This window comes from Peromyscus californicus, unplaced genomic scaffold (assembly GCF_007827085.1).
Source record: "Peromyscus californicus insignis strain IS unplaced genomic scaffold, ASM782708v3 Scaffold_13__1_contigs__length_99412109, whole genome shotgun sequence".
Lineage (NCBI taxonomy): Eukaryota > Metazoa > Chordata > Mammalia > Rodentia > Cricetidae > Peromyscus > Peromyscus californicus.
Genome location: NW_026294424.1, coordinates 27062130 through 27087446, shown reverse-complemented (window position 1 = coordinate 27087446; position 25317 = coordinate 27062130). Strand labels below are relative to the sequence as shown.

The 25317-nt window shown below is 45.8% G+C and overlaps 1 pseudogene; it reads right to left on the bottom strand.

Moving 5' to 3' along the window:
• Window positions 1-2019: 2019 nt before the first annotated feature.
• Window positions 2020-24708, bottom strand: LOC128108334 (GTP-binding nuclear protein Ran-like; annotated as a pseudogene).
• Between the last annotated feature and the right edge of the window lie 609 nt (window positions 24709-25317).

The following is a 25317-nucleotide window of genomic DNA, read 5'->3' as shown; positions in this document are numbered from 1 at the left end:
CTATGTAGTCCCAGCTGCCTGAGACTCACTGTGTAGATCAGGATGGCTGTGAAATATCGGCAGTGAGCCTGCCTCCACTCAACCCAGCTAGGCAGTCAGTCTCTCTCTTTCTCTCTCTCTCTCTCTCTCTCTCTCTCTCTCTCTCTCTCTCTCTCTCTCTCTCTCTCTCCCTCCCTCTTTCTGCTATGAACTGAACTCAGAGTCTCATGTGTAGGTAAGTGCTCTACCACTGAACTACATGCCAAGTCAGTAATTAATCTTTCTATACCTAGTTTCCCGCATCCCTAAAGGTTTGCTATTAATAGTTCTATGTCTCATGGTAAGTGAGTTACTGTGATCCATGTGACACACTTCGAACAGGGCCTGGCACATAGTAAGTGCTCAATAAACATTAGTTACGATCACGGATGATGGCATTTCGAGCATAAGGTAGAATTCTTGGGTGGCTTGCTTCCTTCCCCGAGCCTGAGCCAAATGCCCCCTCACCAGATGGCCGCCTGCTTATGGGGAGGGAGAGCCATCTGCTCTGCTGAGTGTCAGGAGCACAGCTCTACAGTGAATGAGAAGGCTTTCAACTCGGGGAAAGTAGACGTGAGGAGTGCGTTTTCACTTGAAGTATTGCACCACAGGAAAAGGAAGAGGGATTATATGACCTCCTTAAGCAAGGAGTCCTTGGGACCAGCAGGAAGCCGTGCTCCGAGGAAGCTCTCTCTCCACTGGTGCACATCCTTTTCTTCTCTGGGGTGTACAGTGGGAACTCAGGGAGCTTTGTCTCTTTTTTTGGGGGGGGGCATACCCCACCACCAACTCCCATCTTGTTCTGCCTGCCTAGTGGCCGAGGACCAAGTAGCATGATGGGGAAGGCAAAGGGAAGAAACTTGTTCAGGTTTTGTGGGGTTCGCTTGTTCCTTTGGCTTGAGACAGCATCTCATTAAGCGGCCTAGGCTGGCCTAGAACTGCTCCCAGTTGAGCTGTATCCTAACTCTCTTGAATTTTAACTGCAGTTTAAGTGGTTACTAAAAAGCAAGGTCAGGTGCTATTCATTTTATAGATGGACCAGTGAACTTCCTCAACACATTTATTAAATCTCCTTTCTCTGTTCATTGTTTCAACTTCAGACATTTATGTGTTTATCTGATTTGTGTCACATTATTATCAGATATCCTTTCTTTTATTATTATTATTATTATTATTATTATTATTATTATTATTGTGTGTGTATGTGTGTGTGTGTGTGTGTGTGTGTGTGTGTGTATGGGGGGAGAGAAAGAGAGTCTGTGTGTGTGTGTGTGTATGGGGGGAGAGAAAGAGAGTCTGTGTGTGTGTATGTGTGTGTGTATGGGGAGAGAGAGAGTGTCTATGTGTATGTGTGTGTGTGTGTGTGTGTGTGTGTGTGTGTGTGTATCTGTAGTATCTCCGTGTGTGTCTGAGAGAGAAGAGGGTGCATTAGGGGCCAGGAAGGATGTTGGGTACCCTGCCTTATCACTTTTGGCCTTACACCGATCCTCCTGTCTCTGTCCCCATGGAACTGGATTATAGCCTCTTACAGCCACGCCCTGCTTTTTCCATGGGTGCTAGAATCCATACTCTGCACCTGCTCTTTCCCACTGAGCTATCTCCAGCCCATTTGCCTTGGCTGGCCTGGCTGGCCAGTGAGCTCCAGAGACCTGCCTGCCTCTGACCCACTAGTGCTGGGATCGCAGACATGCGCTGCGTCCCCCAGCTTTTATGTGGGTCCTAGAGATCTGGACTCCGGTCTTCACACTTGCAGAGCAAGCTCTGTAGCCCCTGGGGCATTGTCACACCTCAATATCCCTTCTCGATTACCTTCATTGCTCAGGAACCATCCTTTTCTAGGAGTCCTTACTTGTGTTTTGTTTTTGTTTTTTTTGGTTTGTTTTTTTTTTTTTTTGGTTTTTTTTTTTTTTTTTTTTTTTTTTTTTTTTTTTTTTTTTTTTTGGTTTTTTGAGATAAGGTTTCTCTGTGTATCAGCCCTAGCTGTCCTGGAACTCTCTTTGTAGACCAGACTGGCCTTGAACCCACCTACCTTTGCCTCCTGAGTGCTGGGATCAAAGGCATATGCCACTACACCTGGGTAAAAATGTTTTTAAAAAGGTACATCACCTCCTCCTTTTCCTTTTCTTAATTTTAAATATTTATTTAAAGTTTTTTAAGACAGGGTCTTACTATGTAGCCCTGACTTTCCTGAACTTACTATGCAAACCAGGCTGACCCCAAACTTGCAACAATCCCCCTGCCTCTGCCTCCCAAGAATTAGTATTACAGGCGTACACACCATACCCAGCTAAAACAGCCTTACTCTGTAGTTCCAAGTGGCCTGGTACTTGATATATAGCCCAAGGTTGCCTCAAACATGTGCAATCCTCCTCTCTCAGCCTCCAGAGTGTTTTGACTACAAGTATAGGCTACCATACCAAGTGTCCTTTCTTATTCCTAGTAGCTTGTGTTGCCTATAAGAAATCATGCTTATCTTTGGGATGGAGTGTGAAGTGTATATGTAAATCTGCATCTAGCTGTTCCAAAATTCCTGCACAATGCTGTTGGGAGATTGGTTACCCATGCTGTAACTGTGTTGGGAAAAGGCAACTCAGCTTAGAAAGGCCATGCTTCCCACAATCTCATCCCTTCACCTTGGGTCCAAAAGTCAGATACAGAGAGCAGAACACATGCCATATGGAAGATGGACCTCTGAGTATGTCTGCTAGGGATTATCTTGATTATATTCATTGGGGTGGGAAGACCTGCCCACTGTGGGTGGCGTCATTCCTTAGGAAGTGAATCCTGAGCTATACGTGGGTAGATAAAGCAAGCCAAGCATTAGCATGCATACATTCATTGCCTTTTCTTCTGACTGCAGGCATATGGTGACTAGCTGCTTCAAGATCCTACACTGCGATGTCCTAATAGTGATGGAACTGTCAGCTAAATAAACCCTGTCTCTTTTTATAAAAAAATTTTTTTATTTGAAATACAACTTTATTCTGATTCTAAACAAAAAGAATCAGACAGTAACAAACAAGATTTTATCACTGACTGAATAGTGTGATGTGACTGTAGCTGTCTTATTTTTTAAATTCAGAAAGGAAACAACTGTGTTCCAAACAGCTAAATATGCAAGTCCAAAAAAAAAAAAAAAAATTGAAGGTGTGGTGTTTTAACTGCCACATTCACTCCGAAGTCCATTCATCTCCTTCAGCATCCCGATCAAGTACACGATCTGCTTAGCTAAACAAGGTGGCACGATCTGCTTAGCTAAACAAGGCGGCACACACGCTACACCGCTGACGTCACAGGACAGTGGCCTATAAAACTAGACTTCTGGCTCAGGGCTCCAGCTTCACGTTCGCACAGGTCAGCATCCTCGTCCAGGAGGGCAGTCGTTTGAGCAACCTCGAAATCATGCTCATACTGTGCTGCCAAAGCTGGGTCCATGACCACCGCAGGTGGGGCAAGAGCAGGTGCGGCAACAAACTCCAAATTAGGGTCTCCGATGAGCTTTCTGGCAAACCCGAGGGAAGGCTTTTCAAAGTTGTGGTTACTTTGGGCAGAAATGTCATAGCAATGAAGATCCTTCTTTCCGTGGAAGACAACAGATTTTGCCTTTGCTTTTCTGCCCTTACTATCCACTTTGTTGCCACACAATACAATGGGAATGTTTTCACACACACACACACACCACACACACACACACACACACACACACACACACACACACACGTACCAGATCTCTAGGCCAGTTAGGTACATTCTTGGAAGTGACCCTTGATGTTACATCAAACATTATAATGGCACACAAGGCTTGGATGCAGCAGCCATCTCACGGGCCCCTGAACTTCTCCTGGCCGACTGTGTCCCACACATTCAACTTGGTGGGTCTTAGGTTGCCTTGGAAGATGAGCTTGTGCATCTCCACACCCAGGGTGGCTACATACTTCTCGAACTCGCCGGTCAAGTGGCGCTTCACTATCATTGCCCACCAGGACGACCTTGAACTGGACCTGTGGCTCTCCCTGGGGGGCCATCGTGGCATCCTACCAGAAGAGTCTTCGTGCCTGTCTGACAGAAGCTGGAAAGATGGCAGAAGCACCAACCCTTTCTCTCTTAAGCTGCCCATCTTGTTTTTCCGTTGTTTGTGTTTATTTCTTTGCTTTTATATCACAGCAGCAGCAGGAGAAGAAACTTATACAAAGCCAAAGGAAGATCTCTGGCAAATAGGAACCCAGGAGGTATTGTCCCATAAGCACGTAACCAACCAAGGAATCCACAGCTCTTTTCTCACTGAGATATGATGCTGAAAGACAATCAAGACAAGAATCTTATATCTGAACGTGTGGCATGTGCCTATAATCCCAGCATTTGGAAGATGGAGGCAGATGAGCTGGATATTCAAGATCATCCTTAGTTATATATTGAGTTTGAGGCTAGTCCAGGGTTCCTAAAATCATAGAACAGACAGGGAGATAGCTCAGTCTGTAAGTACCTGCCACGTAAGTGTGAGGCCCTGAGTTAGATGCTCCCTGACCAACAACCAAAAAGGAGATGTCAACACCTGGCACTGGGGTTTTTCTTTAGTAACCCATGGCTTCCAGGAGAGCATTGTATAGCCAATCATGACCTCCTTTCTAACGCTTTAAGTTTTAAAGTTTTTTTTTTTTTTTTTTTTTTTTTTTTTTTTTTTGGTTTTTCGAGACAGGATTTCTCTGTGTAGCTTTGCGCCTTTCCTGGATCTCACTCTGTAGACCAGGCTGGCCTCGAACTCACAGAGATCCGCCTGGCTCTGCCTCCCAAGTGCTGGGATTAAAGGCGTGCGCCACCACCGCCCAGCTAAAGTTTTTTTTAATATATATATATATATATTATATAAAAACATATCTATTGTATATATTATTTTATATATATATTTGTGTGTGTGTGTGTGTGTGTGTGTGTGTGTGTGTGTGTGTGTGTGTGTGTGTGTGTGTGTGTGTGTTTTATCTACACCATATGCATTCAGGGCCAGGAAGGCTGGAAGAGGGTGTTGGATCCCCTGGAGCTGAAATTACAGGTGTTTGTGAGGTACCCAACACGGGTGCTAGTATCTACTGAGATGATTGTGTGATTTCGTCTTTCAGGCAATTTATATGAGTTATTACACTTATCATTTTGTGTATGTTGAACTATACCTTCATCTCTGCACCACACTTCCTGGCCTCTTTCTGATTTTTTTTATAGACACTTGGAGGCATAAACTCCCCTTTAGGACTGCTTTCATTGTATTCCAAAGGTTTTGTTGGGGTTTTATTTTCATGTCATTCTAAGAAATTTTGATTTCATTCTTGATTTCCTCGATAACCCATTCATCATTCTGAAGTGTGCTGTTCAATCTGATGAGTTTGTATATTTCCTGTAGTCTCCTTTGCTGTTAACCTCCAGCATTGCTCCACTGTGGTCACACAGAATACCAGGAGTTATTTCAACTGTCCTTTATTTGTTGAAATTTTTTTTCTGCCCAATATATGGCCTATTTTAGAGAAACACCCATGGGCTGCTGAGAAGACTGTTTTCTGTCTAGTTTTGATAGAATATTCATTCTAGATATGTTGTCTGTTTGTTCAATGATGTCATTTAACTCTGAAGTTTCTTTTCATTTTTTACCACCAAGGGCCAGGCAGATGTCTCTGGTCAGTGATGCCGTCTGTGATCATGTTGATGTCCGAGGTCCAGACTCCCTCTGGAGACCATATTGGTGTCCATGGCCAGTGTTGCCCCAGAGGCCATGCTGGCATCCTTGGTCTGCGCTGCCTCTGAGGCCTATGATGGTGTCCATGCTGCAGCAGAGGGCCAGGTGGATGTCCGTGGTCTGTACTGCCACCAGAGGCCATGTGGATTCCCATGGTCTGTACTGCCACTGGAAACCATGTGGATGCCTGTGGTCTGTACTGCCCCAGAGACCATGTGGATGTCCGTGGTCTGTACTGCCACTGGAGACCATGTGGATTCCCATGGTCTGTACTGCCACTGGAAACCATGTGGATGCCTGTGGTCTGTACTGCCCCAGAGACCATGTGGATGTCCGTGGTCTGTACTGCCACTGGAGACCATGTGGATGTCTATGGTCTGTGCTATCACTGGAGACTATGTAGATGTCCATGGTCTGTACTGCCATCGGAGACCATGTGGATATCCGTGGTCTGTACTGCCACCGGAGATCATGTGGATGTCCGTGGTCTGTACTGCCACTGGAAACTAATGTGGATGTCCGTGGTGCTGACTGTAAAGGGCTGGGAAGCTACTCTTGCAGTGGTATCAATGACTGCAGACTCAGTTGAGAAAGAGTGAGTTTGAAGGCTTCTGTGACATTAAAGCTTCTGTGACAACCCTGGGCCCACTCCACCCCACTCCTCACAAAAAGTAACAGTCTAGACAGAAAACCATCGAAGAGAACTCTTAAAATTGTGATAAGGATGCTGAAGTGGTGTAGCTCTCTACAACTGATGGCTTCTGGCAGGGGTTCGGGTGGAGTAGGACTCAGTTTTCATTTTTTTTTTTCTGAAGCTGAGGACTGAACCCAGGGTCTTGTGCTTGCTAGGCAAGTGCTCTACCACTGAGCTAAATCCCAACCCCAAATCCTTTCCTTCTTTTTTTTTTTTTTTTTGTTTTGTTTTGTTTTGTTTTGTTTGGTTTGGTTTTTTGAGACAGGGTTTCCCTGTGTAGCTTTGCGCCTTTCCTGGAACTCACTCTGTAGCCCAGGCTGGCCTTGAACTCACAGAGATCCACCTGCCTCTGCCTCTTGAGTGCTGGGATTACAGGCGTGTGCCACCACTGCCCCAGTTTTCATTTTTTAAAATTATTTTTATTTTATTGGCATTTTGCCTACATGCATGTCTGTGTGACGGTGTTGGATCCTGGAGTTACAAACAGTAGTGAGCTGCCATGTGGGTGCTGAGAATTGAACCCCTGTCCTCGGGAAGAACAGTCAGTGCTCCCAACTGCTGAGCACTAAATCAGAACAGCTCCCGGGGTCTGGCGTAACAGCTGCCATCCTCTGACAGGAAACCTGAGAAGCATCAGCTCCCAAAGAATTTTAGGGGAAGATATTTGAGAAAAACTGGGCTTTCCAGGAATGATGACATCTGTCCCATGTGTGACTGACAAAGTGACACTAAAAACCTCCAAGAGAATCATCAATATTATGAGAGAAAAGAGAGTGTGCAGGCCATGTGGTCCCAACAGTATTCTGCTCTGTGCCGAAGTCTTTCGAGGTCTTTGCCAAGTGAGACTGTCCCAGTGGGCTTTGCCTCATCTGGAGACCTGTTGGGCTCATATACTAGTCTGAATCTGGGCCACACAGCTCCCAACAGGACTTGTTTTGTTTTTTCTTTTTCTTTTTTCTTTTTCTTTTTTGGTTTTTCGAGACAGGGTTTCTCTGTGTAGTTTTGGAGCCTGTCCTGGATCTCGCTCTGTAGACCAGGCTAGCCTTGAACTCACAGAGATCTGCCTGGCTCTGCCTCCTGAGTGCTGGGATTAAAGGTGCATGCCACCACCGCCTGGCTTTCTTTTTCTTTTTTTAATTCTTCTTTTTTTTTGGTGGGTAGGCCACAAGGGTGGAGAAGGAGACCTGGGAGGACTGGGAGGTACGTGGGATTGGGGTTCATGATGTGAAATCCCCAAATAATCAATAAAAATATTATGCAGGAGAAAAGATTTATTTTACTTTAAATTATATATACATGTGTGGGTGTGTGTATGTGAACACAGGCGTCCATGAAGCCCAGAAGTGGGAATGGGATCCCCCGGAACAGGAGTTGTACAGGCTGTTGGGAGTCATCTGAATGAGCTGCCACACGTGGGTGCTGAGAACTGAACTCAGGGTCTCTGTGTGAGTGCCCATGCTCTTAACCAGCCCCCTTTATGTTTTTGTCTGGGTGGAAGTAGGGAATTGGAGTCACTACTATGACTGTGTTTGTATGAAACCAAGTGCACCCAAGCTTGGTGTATATATGTTTAGGGTTATAATGTCCTCTTGGTGGATTTTTCTCTTGATCAGAACATTTATCTCTTCTGGTAGTTTTAGCTTGAAGTCTATTTTATCAGATAAACCTATTTGTTTCCCAGTCTTATTTGCTTGGAATAATCCTTTCTATTCTTTTGCTGTAAAGTAGTATCCATCCTTGAAGGTACAGTGTGTTTCTTGTAGAGACAAACTTACTCCACAGGCCAGAGTCTGCACTCTATTGACCCCCATGACACACCTCCATCTCTGCTGACATGTACAAGACACTGGTGCAGGAGCCTGGGGAAGCTTCTCTAAGCGGACCACATATGGAGACAAAGCAAATCTCAGCAAATATAGAAAAACTGAAATAACTCCTTGTATTCTATTTTGTTTTATAATTCATTCAGTGTGCTGGATAGTTTTATGTCAGCTTGACATAAGCTAAAGGAGAGAACCTCAATTAAGAAAATGCCTCTAGGGGCTGGAGAGATGGCTCAGGGGTTAAGAGCATTGGCTGCTCTTCCAGAGGTCCCGAGTTCAATTCCCAGCAACCACATAGTGGCTCACAACCATCTGTAATGACAACTGGTGCCCTCATCTGGCCTGCAGGGATACATGCAGGCAAAACACTGTATATGTAATAAATAAATCTTAAAAAAAAAAAAAAAAAAAAAAAGGAAAGAAAGAAAGAAAGAAAAGAAAATGCCTCTAAACCGGGCATGGTGGCACACACCTTTAATCCCAGCACCTGGGAGGCAGAAGCAGGAAAATCTCTGTGAGTTCGAGGTCAGCCTGGTCTACAAAGTAAGTTCCAGGACAGCCAGGGCTGTTATACAGAAAAAACAAAAAAGAAAGGAAGGGAGGAAGGAAGGAAGGGAGGGAGGGAGGGAGGGAGGAAGGAAGGAAGGCAGGCAGGCCTCTATAGGCTAGGGCTGTCGGCAAACCTGTAAGGCATTTTCTTAATTAGTGATTGATGGGGAGGGCCCAGCCTATTTTAGGTGGTGCCACCCCTGGGCTGGTGGTCCTGGGTTCTATAAGAAAGCAGGCTGTGCAAGCCATGAGGAACAAGCCAGTAAGCAGCACCCCTCCATGGCCTCTGCATCAGGTTCCTGCCCTGCTTGAGTTCCTGCCCTCTCTGCTTTGATGATGAACTGTTACCATGGAACCGTGAGTGAAATAAACCCTTTCCGTCCCAAATTGCCTTTGATCATAGTGTTTCATTACAGCCATAATAACCTTAACTAAGATGAGTTAGTGCGAGGGTAGTGGAGTAGTGCCGTGACAGATCTGACCATGCTTTGGGGAGGACTGTGGAAGAACTTTGGAACTTGAAGCTAGAAAAGACACTGAGTGTTGAGAGCTCAGTGAGCTGTTCTGTAGGAGCTTGGAAGATAAGATTGTTGAGAGCCATGCAGAAGACGGAGGCCTGGCTTGTGAAGTTTCAGAGGGAAGTAAAGACTCTACCTGGCCATTTCTGTGAAGAACCTGTGGTGTCTGGCCAGCTGGAGCTGAAGAATCAGCTGCGATTAACAAGAGAACAGAAACACTGAAGTAAAACTTTTGCTTTACTGGGACAATGAATGCTGTGGCGCTGGAGCTGAGAAATTAATGGTGATTAAGAAGAGACCAGCATTATTGAGGTGAAGTCCTTTGGGAGGTATTTCCTGAGAGTCAACACCCAGAATCTGTGTTCCAGGCACGGCCAAGGTTATCCCTTCCACTGACAGCCAGACTTGGTAGTGTAAGAGCCACCCAGGTATTGCTGGGTTTGAAGGCATGAAGGGGTCATGGAGAGCAGCTGAGGCTTGGCACTGTGAGAGGCCAGGGATGCCATTGGTGAAGGTGCAGCCTCAGTTAAGGCCTGGAATTGAGGGAGTCATGCAGAGAAGTTCAGGTTTTGCATCATGAGGAGAGCCCATGGGAAAGTATTTGTGAATGTGCAGTCCGGTTGTGGCAGGGGACCCCAACATTCTGGAGATGCCATTACCACGGGATGACCACCAAGAATGGCAGCAGCAGTGGAGGGGAGCAGCTGGAGCCTTTCTTCTGATAAACTGTGTGTGCTGCAGAGGACGGAGCCAGAGAAGTGACTCCCCCCCTTGGAGGAGCCCAGAAGATCGTGAGTAAATTCCAGAGAATTGGACATTGAGTCTTTTACACTGTTGGAGTTTGGTTTTGCTTTATTCAGATTGTGACTGTGCCCTGGTTCTTCCCTTTTGAAGAGAATATTTTACTTAATTTTTTTTTTTTTCAAGACAAGGTTTCTCTGTGTAGCTGTGGAGCCTGTCTTGGCTCTCGTTCTGTAGACCAGGCTGGCCTCGAACTCAGAGATCCGCCTGGCTCTGCCTCCCGAGTGCTAGGATTAAAGGTGTGCGCCACCACTGCCTGGCACTTAAATCTTATTTTTACAGGAGCCCACAACTAAAAGATTTTGGACTTGTAAAAAATTTTGGATTTTTCTTTGTTTGTTTTTCAAGACAGGGTTTCTCTGTGTAAAAGATGTGAGCCACCACTGCCCTGCAATTTTGGATTTTTAAAGAGATTGGATATTTTGAAGAGACTGAACTTTTTGGGGGGTGGGGGGAGGGATGTTTTGTTTTGTTTCTCAAAACTATTTTTCTATGCCTTTGACCTGGTATTCTTCTCTTTCTGTGCCCATAATTTGTAGATTTGGTCTTCTCATGGGGTCCCTCAGATCCTCCATGTTCTGCTCATGAATTAAAAAATAATTTATCAGTTGGGCAGTAGTGGCGATCGCCTTTAATGCCAGCACTCAGGAGGCAGAGGCAGGCGGATCTCTGTGAGTTCGAGGCCAGCCTGGTCTATAGAGCGAGTTCCAGGGCAGCTAGGACTGTTACACAGAGAAACCCTGTCTCGGAAATATATATATTTCACATCTTAACTTGCATTCAAGTTACTCTTGGTGGAGACTATTAACTACAGGATTGGTGAGGTTTGGGGGTGACAAACTGTCTTGGCTGTCTTGGTGTTGCTTATGTTTTTGCAGCTGGACCTGGGGTGTGGAGTTAGGTTGTCGGTTGTCTTTTGGTACGGGTTTCTGACCGCTGTCCTGAGTGGGTGTTCGGATCTGCAGTCACTCCGACCTGGATCAGCTGGGGGATGCTTATCGCTAAGACCACACAGCAGATCTGTGAACAGAGTGGCTGAGGGGACACCAGCTCAGCTTGGGGAAGGCCCAGCATCTGCCCTCACAAAGCCAGTGCTTTGTTAGCAGAGATGAGGTGTCGTCGGGGTGATGGGGTGCAATCTCTGACCTGCGGGATGCGTGGGTTTCCCGCACAGTTCTTAAATAGTGGCGGTGGAGTGCTGGAGGCAGGGTAGGTGAGGGCTCCTCCTGCAGAGCTGGCCGGCCCTCTAAGAGTGCTAGGATGGTGGGCTTTGAGCTTGAGAGGGAGGAAAGGGCGGCTGCTCTAGCTGCAGAGTGAGCAGTCAGTGTAGGTTCTTAGAAGAGGGGGTTGGAGGCCAGAGGGAGGAGGTCACGTGCGGGGGGTGGGGGGGGTGGGCAGAGTCCTGCAGAGCAAATGGCACAAGCTCTGAAAAGGTGGAATGTGCGTACCCTACGGAGGAGCACCCCAAAGAAGCGGGTGGGGGCTCTACCAGAGATGTGGGTGTGGCTTCCTGGAAAGGCACGATAAGTCTGGAGTGACCAAGGGAAGAGAAAAGGGAAGGCTGCACTTGGCGATGTCACCAGCCTGGGGTCATGGGAAGACAGGCATGGATTGAGGTACCCAAGGCAACAGGGGGCTCAGAAGACGAGCAGTTTCTTGCAGAGATGACTTTTAAAAGGACAGAACACTGCTTTTCAGACCTCCAGCTAGGATCAAGTATTAAACTGCAGGGTTCTGTTCTCTTTCTCTGTGTTTTTTGGATAGGGTCTCACTACACAGCTCTGGCCTCAGCCTCCGGAGTCCTGGGATTACAGAGGTGAGTGACCACGCCAAGCAAGACTGTGCTTTTCAATCTGTTTTGTTTAATTTCCGTTTTTGAGACAGGGGCTTGCTAGGTCTTGAACTCTGTCCGTAGCCCAGGCTGGCCTCAAACTCACTATTGGTCTGTCTCCAACCTCCTGAATGCTCAGATTACAGGCATGTCTCACCACACCCAGCTTAACCTTTTCTCATTACTACTCATCCTAAGAAAGAAATTCTAACTTAAAATAAATTTCCCTAACCAGTAAGATTGTGTTGAGGGGTGTAGAGACATCTCAAATCATGAGTTTAGTCCCCAGTACCCATATCAGGTGGCTTACAACTGTCTTAACTTCAGTTCAAGGGATCCAACATGCCCTCTGGCTTTCAAGTACACACACACACACACACACACACACACACACACACACACACACACACACATAAAAATGAAAATAAAAATTTTTAATAATAAAAATTATTTTGTTGGGCCAGGTGGTGGTGGCACGCGCCTTTAATCCTAGCACTCGGGAGGCAAAGCCAGGCGGATCTCTGTGAGTTCGAGGCCGGCCTGGTCTACAGAGTGAGATCCAGGACAGGAACCAAAAAACTACATAGAGAAACCCTGTCTTGAAAAAAAATTTATTTTGTTGAGTAAAGTTGTATTTTAGGGGCCCATTTTAACTCCTAAGACTGCGCCCAACCACGTCCCCTGACCTGTTGATGTCACATTGAGAATAACAACACTGTTTGAGAAGGTAGAGAAACTGCCAGCACAAGGCAGTCCACTGGAGAGAGACATGAAGGGTCTTCCTGAAGGCCCAGAGGATCAAGGGAAGAGTCAGGCAGCTGAGTTGTTGAGCGAAGAGGACTATGACAGGAATTGTGACCTTCAGGTCAGGTATGGGGATGGCCAGTAATGAGTTAAGACACTCAGCTAGCCCAACCTAATCTAGTAAGATTTATTGACTGATTGATAGGATCTCAGCAGCTCAGCTCAGGTTGGCCTCAAACTCCCTACATATCTGAAGATGACCTTCAATTCCTGATCCTCCTGCCTCAACCTTCCAAGTGCTAGGATATTACAGGCTTATGTTGTAACACTTCGCAAACCTTTCTAACTGACAACAGTGAGTGCCCCTGGGTCAGGGAATGATGGTTGAAATGTGGCAGGGGGGCCGAGTATAAAGGCCCACACCTGTAATCCCAGCAGTCGGGGGAAGCCAAGTCCGAGCTCTGTGAGCCTGTTATACATAGTGAGTTCCCAGACAGCCAGAGCTACATAGTGAGACTCTGTCTCAAATAAAATTTAAAAAATAAAAATGAAAGGCTGGCAGGCAGGAGGGAGATCTTTTCAGCTTTCGACAATTGTACAATATGCATGGAACATCTCGTTTTAAAATAAAACGTAATTTTAAAAATTGACCTAAAATGCAAATATGGTCATTCTCTCCCATGCTCAAAACACTTCAGCAGTCCATCTGCCACCAAGTTAAAATCCAAATGAGTGCATGTCATGAAAGGGCTCCGCATAGTTCTTCAGTCTTATATCCACCGTTCTTTAGCTCAGACCCTATGTCCAGGCCCGACCAGATACTGGGAAGTGAGGACATTCTCCGAGGAAGTTGCTTCCTTCCCTGCAGTGGGCCGTGATGCCATGTGGTAGCATCTGTTTCTAGACCTAGTACCCGTGGCTTAGAGTTCAAAGCTTCTCCCTCTATCTCTCATCGGATTCTTCATTTTTCAAGATCCAGCTAAAATACCCTCTCCCAGCTCCCTGGGAGCAGCTGACGCCTCTGTCTGTGTCAGCCCTGCAGGGCAGTGAGACCAAGTAGGCTCAGGTCTTGGATTTAGTTCTCATTAGATGTGTTGACCATGCTACTAAACCTCTGTGTTTCAGCTTCCTTTTTTGTAAAATGGAAATTCAAGTTGTTCCTATCTTAGGAGATCAAGCATTTATTGAGTATGTATTTTTATTCAAACAGACAAGGCTGTGCTTGGTGGCATATACTGCAGTCTCAGCAATCTGAAGATGTAGGCAGGAGGATCAGGAGTTCAAGGTCATCCCTGGCTACATAGTGAGTTTGAGGCCAGCACGGAGTACATGTGTCCCTATCTCAAAAGAACAAAAATGCCGATCACTGTGGTTCACACTTGTAATGTCACAACTTGAGAGGCTGAGGCACGAGGATACCCATAAGTTCAAGGCTATCCTGGGCTACAGAATGAGTTCCAGGTCAACCTGGGCCAGAGTAAGACCCTGTCTCAAAAAAACAGACTATAGCTCCTAGGCTATACTTCATAAATAAAGTTTTATTGAAATACAGCCACACACATTTATTTAAATATTGCCTGTAGCCACCTTGGTTGAGTGGTTGAGACACAGACCATATGGCATGCAGAATGGAACATTTTACCATCTTCTTCCTTAAAAGTTTGCCAAGCCAGGCTTGGTGGTGTTCACCTGTAATCCCAGCACTTAGAAGGCAGGCAGAAGAGTCACAAGTTCAAGGCCAGCTTAGGCTACAGAGTGTAGCTCCCTGGTGGACGGCTTCCCTGGCACACATACAGCCCTTGCTTTGTTTCCTAGCACTGCCAAAAAGTGAAGTGAAAAGCCTGGATCACAGGGCTGGAGAGATGGCTCAGCAGTTAAGAGCACTGGCTGCTCTTCCAGAGGACCCAGGTTCAATTCCCAGCACCCACATGGCAGCTTATATACTGGTACTTCAGTATACCTCTTATTTCTGATGAACTGCTGTAAAACATTCAGGTAGGGAACCAGATCTTGATACTTGCTGGATGTTAGCTATGTCCTCTCACCCTAGCCCAGGTGAAGCTCCAGTTCTAGGGGATCCAACACCCTCACACAGGCATACATGCAGGCAAGACACCAATCAGTGCTCATAAAAATAAATAAATTAAAAGAAAAAGGAAAAACAAAAGCTTGGATCAATAAACAGGAAGAGAACCAGAGTAACTTCTGCAAATCCCAAAAGGTGGGAAGCAGACAGCCTTGCTAAGTGACAAATCAAGGGTCACAGAGAGACTGCAGATGGGGCCAGCAGATGAGAGACCTAACCCGAGAGGACCTGATGTGAAGTGAAGCCAGGAGCTCTGCAGTGCGCCAGGAGAACAGAGCTGCACACTGAGAAGGCCAAGGAAGGAGGAATGCCTCAAGTTCTGAGCCATCCCGGGCTACACAGTGAATTCTAGACCAGCCTGGGCTAGGGTGAGAGGACATAGCTAACATCCAGCAAGTATCAAGATCTGGTTCCCTACCTGAATGTTTTACAGCAGTTCACCAGAAATAAGAGGTATACTGAAGTACCAGGCTGGGCAGTGGAGGTGCACACCTTTAGTCTCGCGGTGCGCGGGAGGCAGAGGCAGGTAGATCTGTGTGAGCTCCAGGACAGCCTGGTCTACAGAGCAAGTTCCAGGACAGCCAAAGCTACACGATGAAATCCTGTCTCGAAAAACCAAATAAATAAATAAAGAAAGAAATACTGGGTATGTAAGGACTCTTCCATTTCTCTTTGAACTGTCTGGTATTGGCTAAAACTCCAAAATTAAGATTTAAGTCCAGAAGTAGAAGGGAAATCTGGAAGCCCCAGAACTGGTAGAAGATGATATTATTTATTTTGAAAGAGGAGTTTCTCTCATGCAGCCAGTGCAGGCTGGCCCAAAAGATGCCCAAATAAAGACTTGAGCCCTGGGGCCTCAGATCAAAGGTCTACCACTCTATCTGTGAGATATTTCTGATAATGAAACAGGTATGATGTGGCCACTCATAAAATCCTTTGTGACCTGTGATCTCAGAGTGAGCTTCGTCAGCTTGATGGGGGAATTCCTCCGGAGACAACAGTGTCAACTTACCTACAGTATAAGTGTTATCACTGCAAAACAAAAACAATATAAGCACATTTCCCGTTCATTCTAGAGACATTATCAGAATACTCTGTACACTTAGCATAAATTAAGGCATAAACCTTAATTCAATCATTTTTTTTTCTCTGCTCACTTCAGGAATTTATAATTTAATTGGTAAAGAAAGCTGGTTAAAGTTGAGTGGTGGTGGCGCACGCCTTTAATCCCAGCACTTGGGAGGCAGAGGCAGACAGATCTATGAGTATGAGGCCAGCCTGGTCTACAGAGTGAATTCCAGGACAGCCAGGAATACAAGTGAAACCCTGTCTCAAAAAATAAAAAAAAAAAACCAAACCAAATCAAACCAAACCAAGTTCACCATTTGTTCAAGAAGCCAAGGTGGAAGTTTAGATGAGTCACAATGAGGGTGCAGAAGAATGAAATAAGGGGCTGAGGATGTCGGCATTGGTAGACTGCTCGCCTGGCATGCACCAAGTTCCAGGTTGATTCACAAAAACTAGGTATAGTGAGATACGCTGTAATTCCAGCATGTAGGAGATGGAGGCGAGACCAAGTCATCTACCTACACAGCAGGGGCCAGCCTGGGATGTGAGAGCCTGCCTCAAAAAAAAAAAAAAAAAAAAAAGTAAGTTATAGGAAAGTTTTTTGCCATTTTTTTTTTTTTTTTTAAGAGCTCTGTATGTTTGACAGCAAGACCAGAAAAAAACAGACTATAATCTCGGAACTCGGAGACTAAAGCAGGACTATTTAAAGTTTGAGACCAGCCTGGGATATGCAGTGAGTTTCAGCTCATCTTTGGCCACAGAGTCTCAAAAAAATCAAACAGAGAATACTTCGAGCCCTAAATGTTATCTGGAAATGTGCATAAAATATTGACAAGTTTGAAGAAACGTCTTTAGAAGCAGCTTTTAAGGGGCTCAGGTGAAATGTTTAGGATGATCCCATCCTACTGGGATCCACTATATCTTATCTTATTACATATACGTGCTCTCTTTGGGGGTTGGAGAGATAGCACAGGAGTTAAGAACACAACAGGACAAGACTGCTGTGTTGTGCACACAAGGAATTAAAACAGTCTGCTTAGTTTAGCTGAAAACAACAAAGCTTGGACTAAAGCCAACTTAGAGATGACATCATGACCTGTACCTGTAATCCTAGCTTTTGGGAAGCTGAGACAAGATTGGTTGGGAGTTTGAGAATACGGTGAGTTCTAGTTCAGCCTGAGCTACAGAGTAAAACCCGTCTCAAAAATAAATGGCTGGGGATGTAGCTCATTTGGTAGAGTGCTTGCCTGGCATGCACGAAGCCCTGGGTTTCAGTCCCCTACCACATACAGCGGCTTTGTGGTCCACACGTGGAATTTCAGTGGTTGAGAGGTAGAGATATGAGGATCAGACATCAGAAGTTCAAGGTTATCCTTGTAATGTGGGATGTATAAGACCTTACTAAAAAAAAAGAAAAAGAAAAAAAGCCAGCCACCCTTAAAGAACTTACCCAAGACTGGCAGTGGCCACCGGCATTTCATGTCAACCACAAACATAAGCCATACGTGTATGTGTCTACCATCACAGTGCCATCTTTTTGTCACTGATGTTTATTTCAGTTTGGTTTTTTGTTTTTTGTGTTTTGAGATGGTGTCGTCTTACGTAGCTTGGGCCGGGCTGTAATGCACGAAGATCCTCCTGGTACACCTTCGTAGGATTGGGATTACAGGTGTGAGCCACTCTCCCTGTTCCGAGTCCCTCTTTGCTGAGGGAAGAGGAAGTCCTCGTTAACTCCGTTATGAATGAGTTACAACCCTGATAAGCAATGCGGCCTTTCCTTCCGCTGGCACTGCAGGACATCTGAGTGCACCCCGCCTGGTTATAACTAAGACACCTTGGTTACAGAGTCTGGACTTTGAATCCCTGATTGACAGTTGTTGATTTGATCCTTACTATCTGTGTGGTCTATGGTGAGTCACTTAGCTTATCTGGGCCTGCTTCTTCACCTCAAAACAGATGGCTCCTCAATGTCCTTTGGACTTTGTCCAATGTCCTATAGGACTCCGTGACTATAGCACCGTTCAGTTTACAGGACCTGCCCAGCTACTTATCTGACACCATGATGGGGATACTAAAAATGTGACTCAGTACACATTCTCTGATGTCATGGGGCAAGAATTATTTATTTATTTATGACAGAGTCTTGTGTAGCCCAAGCTGACCTTGAACTCCCTATGAGCCAAGGCTTATCTTGAAATTCTTATTTCTATATCATTATTTATTGGGGGGGATGTGCTGGGGTGAAACATGCCACAGAGCTCATTAGGAGGTCAGAGAACAACTTGCCTTTACTGGATGAGCCTTTGTGTGTGTGTGTGTGTGTGTGTGTGTGTGTGTGTGTGTGTGTGTGTGTGTGTGTCTGGAAATTACCTTGAAATTCTTCTGATCCTCCTGTCTCTGTTTCCTGAGCACTGGGATCGTAGGCATACACCACCAGGAACATTTTATGTAATGTTGGGGACCAAAGCCAGGGTTTCCCAAATCTTAGGTCAGTGCTCTACCGACTGAGCACTCTCCCAAGCCTCAAGACGCTTTTTCTTTTTGTAAAGACACATTGTCACTTTCATGGCTAGCCTGGAACTCATCTGTAGACCAGGCTGGTCTTGGAATTATGAGGATCCACTGCCCTGCCTTCCTCGGGCTGGGATTATAGGCATGGAACACCACACCCAACTTTTTTGTTTGTTTTGTTATAATACACTTTAAAGAGATAAAAGAGTGCAAACACTGTGGCTGTTTACTTGATCTGTGGGTGGTAAGGGTGACTTAGCACCAAAGGGAATGAAATGCAGCTTCCACTGCCTCGAGTTTTGTAGTCAGAGGGAAGGCAATGTGGATAAGGCAGAGATGGCTCAGCAGGCCAAGGCGCCTGCCCTCAAGCCTGAAGACCTGAGTTTCTAGGATCCACGTGGTGGAAGGAAAAGCCAACTCCTGTAAGTTGTCCCGAGACCTCGACACATGCACACAGTGGTGCACACATGCCAGCACACATACACACACCCACACACAAAAAATTTAAAACTCTATTTTACTAACTCTTGGAGAATTTCATATAATGTATTTTGACCATATTTGCCTGAACTTCATCCAGGTTCACCCTCACCTCCCTAACCCCTAACTTTGTGTCCTTTTTCTTTTTTCCCTAACTTTGTGTCCTTTTTCTTTTTTCCTTATTAATTAAAAAAAGGCAGATGAACCACCAAAGGTGTGGAGAGAAGGCAGAGACAGAGAGGGTACACGTGGGCTCACTAGCCTCACAGAGGGGAAGTGAGAACCGCTCCCAGGAGGAAGTGACTCCACGTGGGGCCCGGTGAAGGGTGCCCCCCTTCCTGGCCCATAGACACCTCATGCTATACCACCCCCTTTTCAGCTTCCTTCACCCCTCTCATTATGAGGTGACAGAATAAACAATGAAGAGATAATTATTTACTTTTCCAAGAATTCAGTTGAGAACTAAATTCTTTTGACAGGATTTCACTCTGTAGCCCAAGCTGGTCTGTAATGCCCAGAAACCTGCCTGCCTCTGCCTCCTGAGAGCTGAGACCCTGAGTGTGCACCACTACGCTTCCTGAGTGCTGGGGTGAAAGGCATGTGCCACCACTGCCGGACAAATACTCTCGTTTTAAACTTAGTTTTGCTTAAGAAAAAATTAAAAAGCAATCAAAACCTTCTCTGAGGGTCTTATCCAGCCCATGAGCCGGATTTAATTATCGCCACGCGTGATGGCCCATGTCTTTAATCCCAGCAGAGGTAGACAGATCTCTGTGAGTTGAAGGAGGTTAGCCTGGTCTGCAAGGGGTCCGCTTCCCTCTGGTCTGGCCTGGTTTGTGTGTCCCAGCTTGAGTGGTAGTAGATGCCTATTACGAGGCTCTGCTTTCCTTCTCTTCAGATGATTATCCTGATTTTGTTAGGAGGACCAAAAGGCTCAAGTTAGAAATCGGTAACTATCCCAGACCTTTTCCTGAGTCCCATCTCACAGATCACAAAGACAAGCCATGTCTACCATTCTTGTGTTGTGGGAATTAATTATCTGTCTTCATGGCCACAGCCACCGTGCTTTGTCATGCACTGGTATTTCTGTTCTTGGAAGAAAATGTCTGTCTAACTAGTTTTGACTTTGCTCACCTCAAACTATCTACTGTGCCTGGGGTAATCAAATCTCTTAGAATTGTAAAATCTGAGGCCTGTGTTCCCTGCTTAAAATATCTGGGTAGATAGATGACTTGGATAGCCTGCTCTGAAAATGTGGGGTACAAGCAGAATTCGTTTTGGTGACTTTTTTTCAATAGGTCACTTGAACCCCCCTGCTGAGTGGCAGATGGCCAGGTTATCTTAGAAACTGAGCCTGAACTGGGCTAGGCATTAGCTGTTGTGTTAGGAGCCTCACTGTTCTCTGTCACTGGGCTGTGACCAAGCCCTCTTGAAAGCACCCTGCATGGCTTGCCCACCCATAATGCAGACTGCTGGGGAAGGGGGTGGGGGTCAGTGTCTTTCCTCCTGGGCAAACTGCTTTACTCAGTAACAATCTCTAGCTACGTAGAGCAAGGAATGGGAGTTTGGATCTAGTCACAAAATGTTCTTTATTCCGAGGGTCAAAAGCTAAAATGTCTCCTGGGGCCAGCAGACAGCTACTGCTCAACCATTTTTACTAACTAGGGCTTGGCACTCACAGGTGCAAATTCTTGCTTTTCCTTTTTTTTCTTCCTCCAGGAGGAACTGAGGATCTCAAGTTTTATATATAAAATATTCTCGTTTAAACCTCAGTTTTACTTAGAAAAAAATTGAAAGGCAGTCAAACCCAAATTTGTCTGAGAGCCTGCCCCTGCCCAGGAGCTGTCCGTCTTTGGTCTTATTCACTAATCCCAGAACAATGGATGCCACTTGCCCTACATTTGCATAACTAAAATCACAGTAGCAGGGATCTGGGACTGAACAAAGATTAGTTGTGAATTGGCTAAGGAAGGTTCATGACTTCAAAATACAATCTAACCTTTAGCTCGGACCTTGTGGCCCCCCTCGCCCACCCGTTTCTGTCCTTTGGTCTTGCCGTTATCTTCTTCTTTTAGGCCTCTAACACCGGCTGGTACCTGGGCCTTTGTGGTCACCTGACTGTCTCCTTCCACCACCTCTTTCTGTTGTTCATCCACAACCCTGTCTTCATACCGTCCGTCCTCCAAGACTCCCCCTGGGCAGCCTTTCTCAACCCCGGCTTACTCTATGGCTTACCCCATTTGCACGAACACCAACCACCAACCACAACCACCAGCCACAATCCTAACCTGTTCTTTAGATGCCTGGTACACACAACCCAAACCCTAGAAGTCAGGAACGTGGGTTCATTTGCCTTGGTATCCCTGTGGCTTCATGGAATACCTAAAGCCTTATGAAAAGTAAGTGTCTTGACTATTGACTTCCTGGGGTTGGGGATTTAGCTCAGTAGTAGAGTGTTTGCCTAGCAAGCACAAGGCCCTGGGTTTGGTCCTCAGCTCCGGGGGGGGGGAAAAAAAAAAAGACTATTGATTTCCATACACTAAAAACCCATTTGTGAAAATTTTAGTGCTTTAAGTTATGGAGTGCATAAGAGAAACTAGAAACATTGCTTGGTGGTGGTAGAATGCTGGTCTGGCAAGCTAGACATGTGTTTAGTTTCCACAAACATCCTACCTCATTCCTGCCAAAAAGAAATTCAACTGCAAGTGGCATACGCCTTTAAAAAAATCAAAACAACTCTGAGATACCACCTTACACCTGTCAGAATGGTTATGATCAAAAACACTAATGACAGTCTATGTTGGAGAGGACGTGGAGTAATAAAATGTGGTACATATACACAGTGGAGTACTACTCAGCAGAGAAAAACAATGACATCGTGAAATTTGCAGGCAAATGGATGGAACTAGAAAATATCATCCTGAGTGAGGTAACCCAGACTCAGAAGGACAAACATGGTATGTACTCACTCATAAGTGGATACTAGATATAAAGCAATCCAAAGATCCAGGGAGGCTACCTAGCAGGGGGGACCCTAGGATGACTGTGGCTTTCACTGGGCAAGCTTTAGTAAAACATTTCACTATTAGGATAAGAATTTGTACCATATCAAGCTGATGAAAGGATATGCTGGCTGTACTTTCAGGAGGGGAGGCTACAATCTTTTTAGATTATGGATTACTATAGAAAAATGTCTGCCATAAATCAAACATTGAAGGGGAAGATGAATAGGAATCTCACTTACACAACTTAAGTAAAACATAGCTCTCTGAACAGAAGATAGATTCTGTATCCCAGAATCTAATCAATAGTTATATGTATAATTCAGCTATTATTTGGCTTAAAAGGGCTTATTGGGAAATGTCATCATTTTTACTATTCTCTACAGAGAAAATATTTTCCAGTTTCAAATAACCCTGGACTTTTAAATTATAACCTGTTTTTATGTTCAAGTTATCTGTGTATTATTTCTCCTGCAGTTGTACATAAAATGTTTTTACATTCAAAAAAAGGACAAATACTATAGAATTTTATTACATGAAATATATAGAATATACAAATTCATAGAGACAGAAAGATTAGATGTTATCTGAAGATGGAGAACTTAAAAATGGTTACAATTGAAAACATTATGTTCATTTAAAAAAATAAGGTGGGATGTAATCACCATACATTATATGTGTGTATGAAACTGAAGATAGCGATGTTCTAAAACAGAAAGTGATGGTGTCATGGGCAATGTTCTAAAAGAAAAAAAGAAAGGAAATTCAATTGCAGGTGGCACACACCTTTAATCCCAGCACTCAGGAGTCAGAGGCAGGTTGAGTTCGAGATAGCCAGAGCTACAAAGTGGGAAGGCGAGTTGGCAACGACGATTCCTTCACATGGTTTTTAAACACACTAAAAGTAAGATTTTAAATTCATTCAACTGGCTTGCCAATAGACTCGCCATGAGCCACGTGATCCATGTGATCCGAAAGGGCGCCAAGCACGTGAAAGCCTTCCTCATAGCTATCTAAAGGGCATCATGACCCTGATTGTGACACTCCCCTCAGAAAAATTATCTTTCATGATCTCTACCGATTTAAGAAGTTGGACAGAGCGGCTGTTTGTTGCCGCAGAAGTAATTCACATTGGATAGTTCGCGTACCGCGGCAAGAAGACCCCCTGAAAATCGGCAATGTTTTGCGCGTGGGCACCGTTGTCTGAAGGAGAAGCCTGGCGACAACAAGGGCTCATTCCAAGATGATCCGAGTGAAAGCTGCCTTCGGAGTCCAGAACTGTTGGAGGGGTTGCGACCGCGGGGGGCAGAACTGACAAACCCATCTTAAAGGCAAGTACAGGGCAAAGACGAAACACGTGTATGAGGTGTGGCCACGAATTCTGTGGCGCATCCCTTTGCGGGCGGTGACCACCAGCAGCGTATTTGCAAACCCTCCACTATCCAAAGAGACGCCCCTGCTGAGTACACAGTGTCACTTGCCAAAGGACTGGGTGACTACATGGAACTAAAACTATATAGAAGAAGGAAAAACTAGAATTCAGGAGCTAATAAAGTACGTCCTTTTGGTTTAAAAAAGTTCATTCAGCCGGGCGGTGGTGGTGCACACCTTTAGTATATGTGCTGCCGAAGAGAGCACGGTGCACACCTTTAATCCCAGCTCTCGGGAGGCAAAGGTGAATCTTTCAAGTTCAAGGCCAGCCTGGGAGGGAGTTCCAGGACTGCCAAGACTGTTACATATAGATACCCTGTCTCGAAAAAACAAACAAAAACAGTTCATTCACAAACACGATGGTTATAAAAATTTACCCACCGATCCAGTTTCAGTCATTGTAGTTTCAGAAGTAGTCTTCATTTGTTTTTTTCCTCTGTGAGAGCCTCATGGAATCCCAAGTGTCCCTCGAACTATGTAGGTGAGAATGACCATGAATTTTTTGGCATTATAGGTTACAGGTCTATGCACAACTTCATGGCCAGATTAATGAAGCGCTGGGAAATCGAACCCAGGACTTCATGCAGACTAAATGCTATAAGCCACATATCCAACCCGACTTTGAAATTCTGATCCTTCCCAAGTGCTAGGATTTCTTTCTCTTTTCTTTTTTCTTTCTTCCCACCCAGCAGCAGCCTACTAGAAAAGAGTAAGCAGCCATAGATGAAAGACCCTTTGCATAACCCATTCTTAAACTGGCTGAGGCTTGTACAGTAAGTAAACTGAAACTTGGGGCAAACCCTGGCGGCTACATTTTTACACAAAGAATGCTTCCTTCTCCGCTGCCTTGATTACTTCCTGCATTCTGTCTCTCCGTAGCAAAGGCACACGGGAGCCTTTGGTGAGCCACTGAGCACATGTCCAGCCACCATCCTACCTGAAGTGAGGCCTCAGAAGCAACAGGGTTGGCGTTTCGTTCATAATAACTGAACCCGCGTGGAGGGAGGCAGGGCGAGGGCCTTTCATCTCTATTTAATAAAATCCTGGCTATGCAACCGAAAGGGAAAATGATCTGGGAGTGCCGCCCTTGGCTAATTATACCGGAGATTGTGCAATGAGCCCAAGCCATTCACCCCGCAGGGCCGTGGCGTCTCTCACCAAGTCTGCGCGGTGCGGTCCGGGACTCCTTTGGCACAGCGGGTGGGGTACCCGTGGCTGCTTGCTGGAGCAGAGATGTCGGCGCTGCAGGAGCCGGGGCGCGGCCGGAAGGAACTGATAAACCACGCGAATGGCACCCCTCCCCCGCGTCGGAAGTGTCCTCGAGCGCCGGTCATTGAGAAATACCGAAGGGGCAGAGTGGGGTGAGGCGAGGACAGCTCTGGGACCCGATTGCACGTGCAGCCGCAGCCCTTCCCCGGGTGGGGAGAGCGGGCCGCGGGGGGGGGGGGGGGGGGGGGGGGGCTAAATGCACGCTTCGTGCTGCGACCCCCGGCCGCTTGCTCGAAAAGCAGGATCTGCCCGGCTACTGGGCCTGGCTGTCCGCTGCCGCCCAGGGGTGCTCCAGGCTTTCCCGCAGCCCCTGGGGAAAGGAAGAGCTGCCGAGCCTCTCCCCCTCCTCCCTCTCAGAGTTAAGAGGCTGGCCGCTGCGCTGGGTTTTCGTGAAGTTGCGAGCAGATCTACAGTACTTTTGAAGTTTTACCATCTTACTGAGTCAACCCTTTATTTTAAAAGACCAACAGAGTCTCAAATAGATCAGTTTGTCCTGGAACGCAATGACCTTGAACTTCTAACCCTCTTGCCTCCTGGGATACAAGAGCATGCTCCCACGCATTTTTCATTTTTTTGTTTGTTGTTGTTTTGGGTTTTTTTGTTTTGTTTTGTTTTTGTTTTTGTTTGAGGCAGGATCTCACTCTAGCCCACGCTAGCTTGGAACTAGGTGCTCCAACTGACAGTGATTATCTTGCCTCAGGCTCTCAAGAATCGGGAATACAGATGATGCCGTCACACCCGGTACTTTCAGACTGATGATGCTTCCGAAT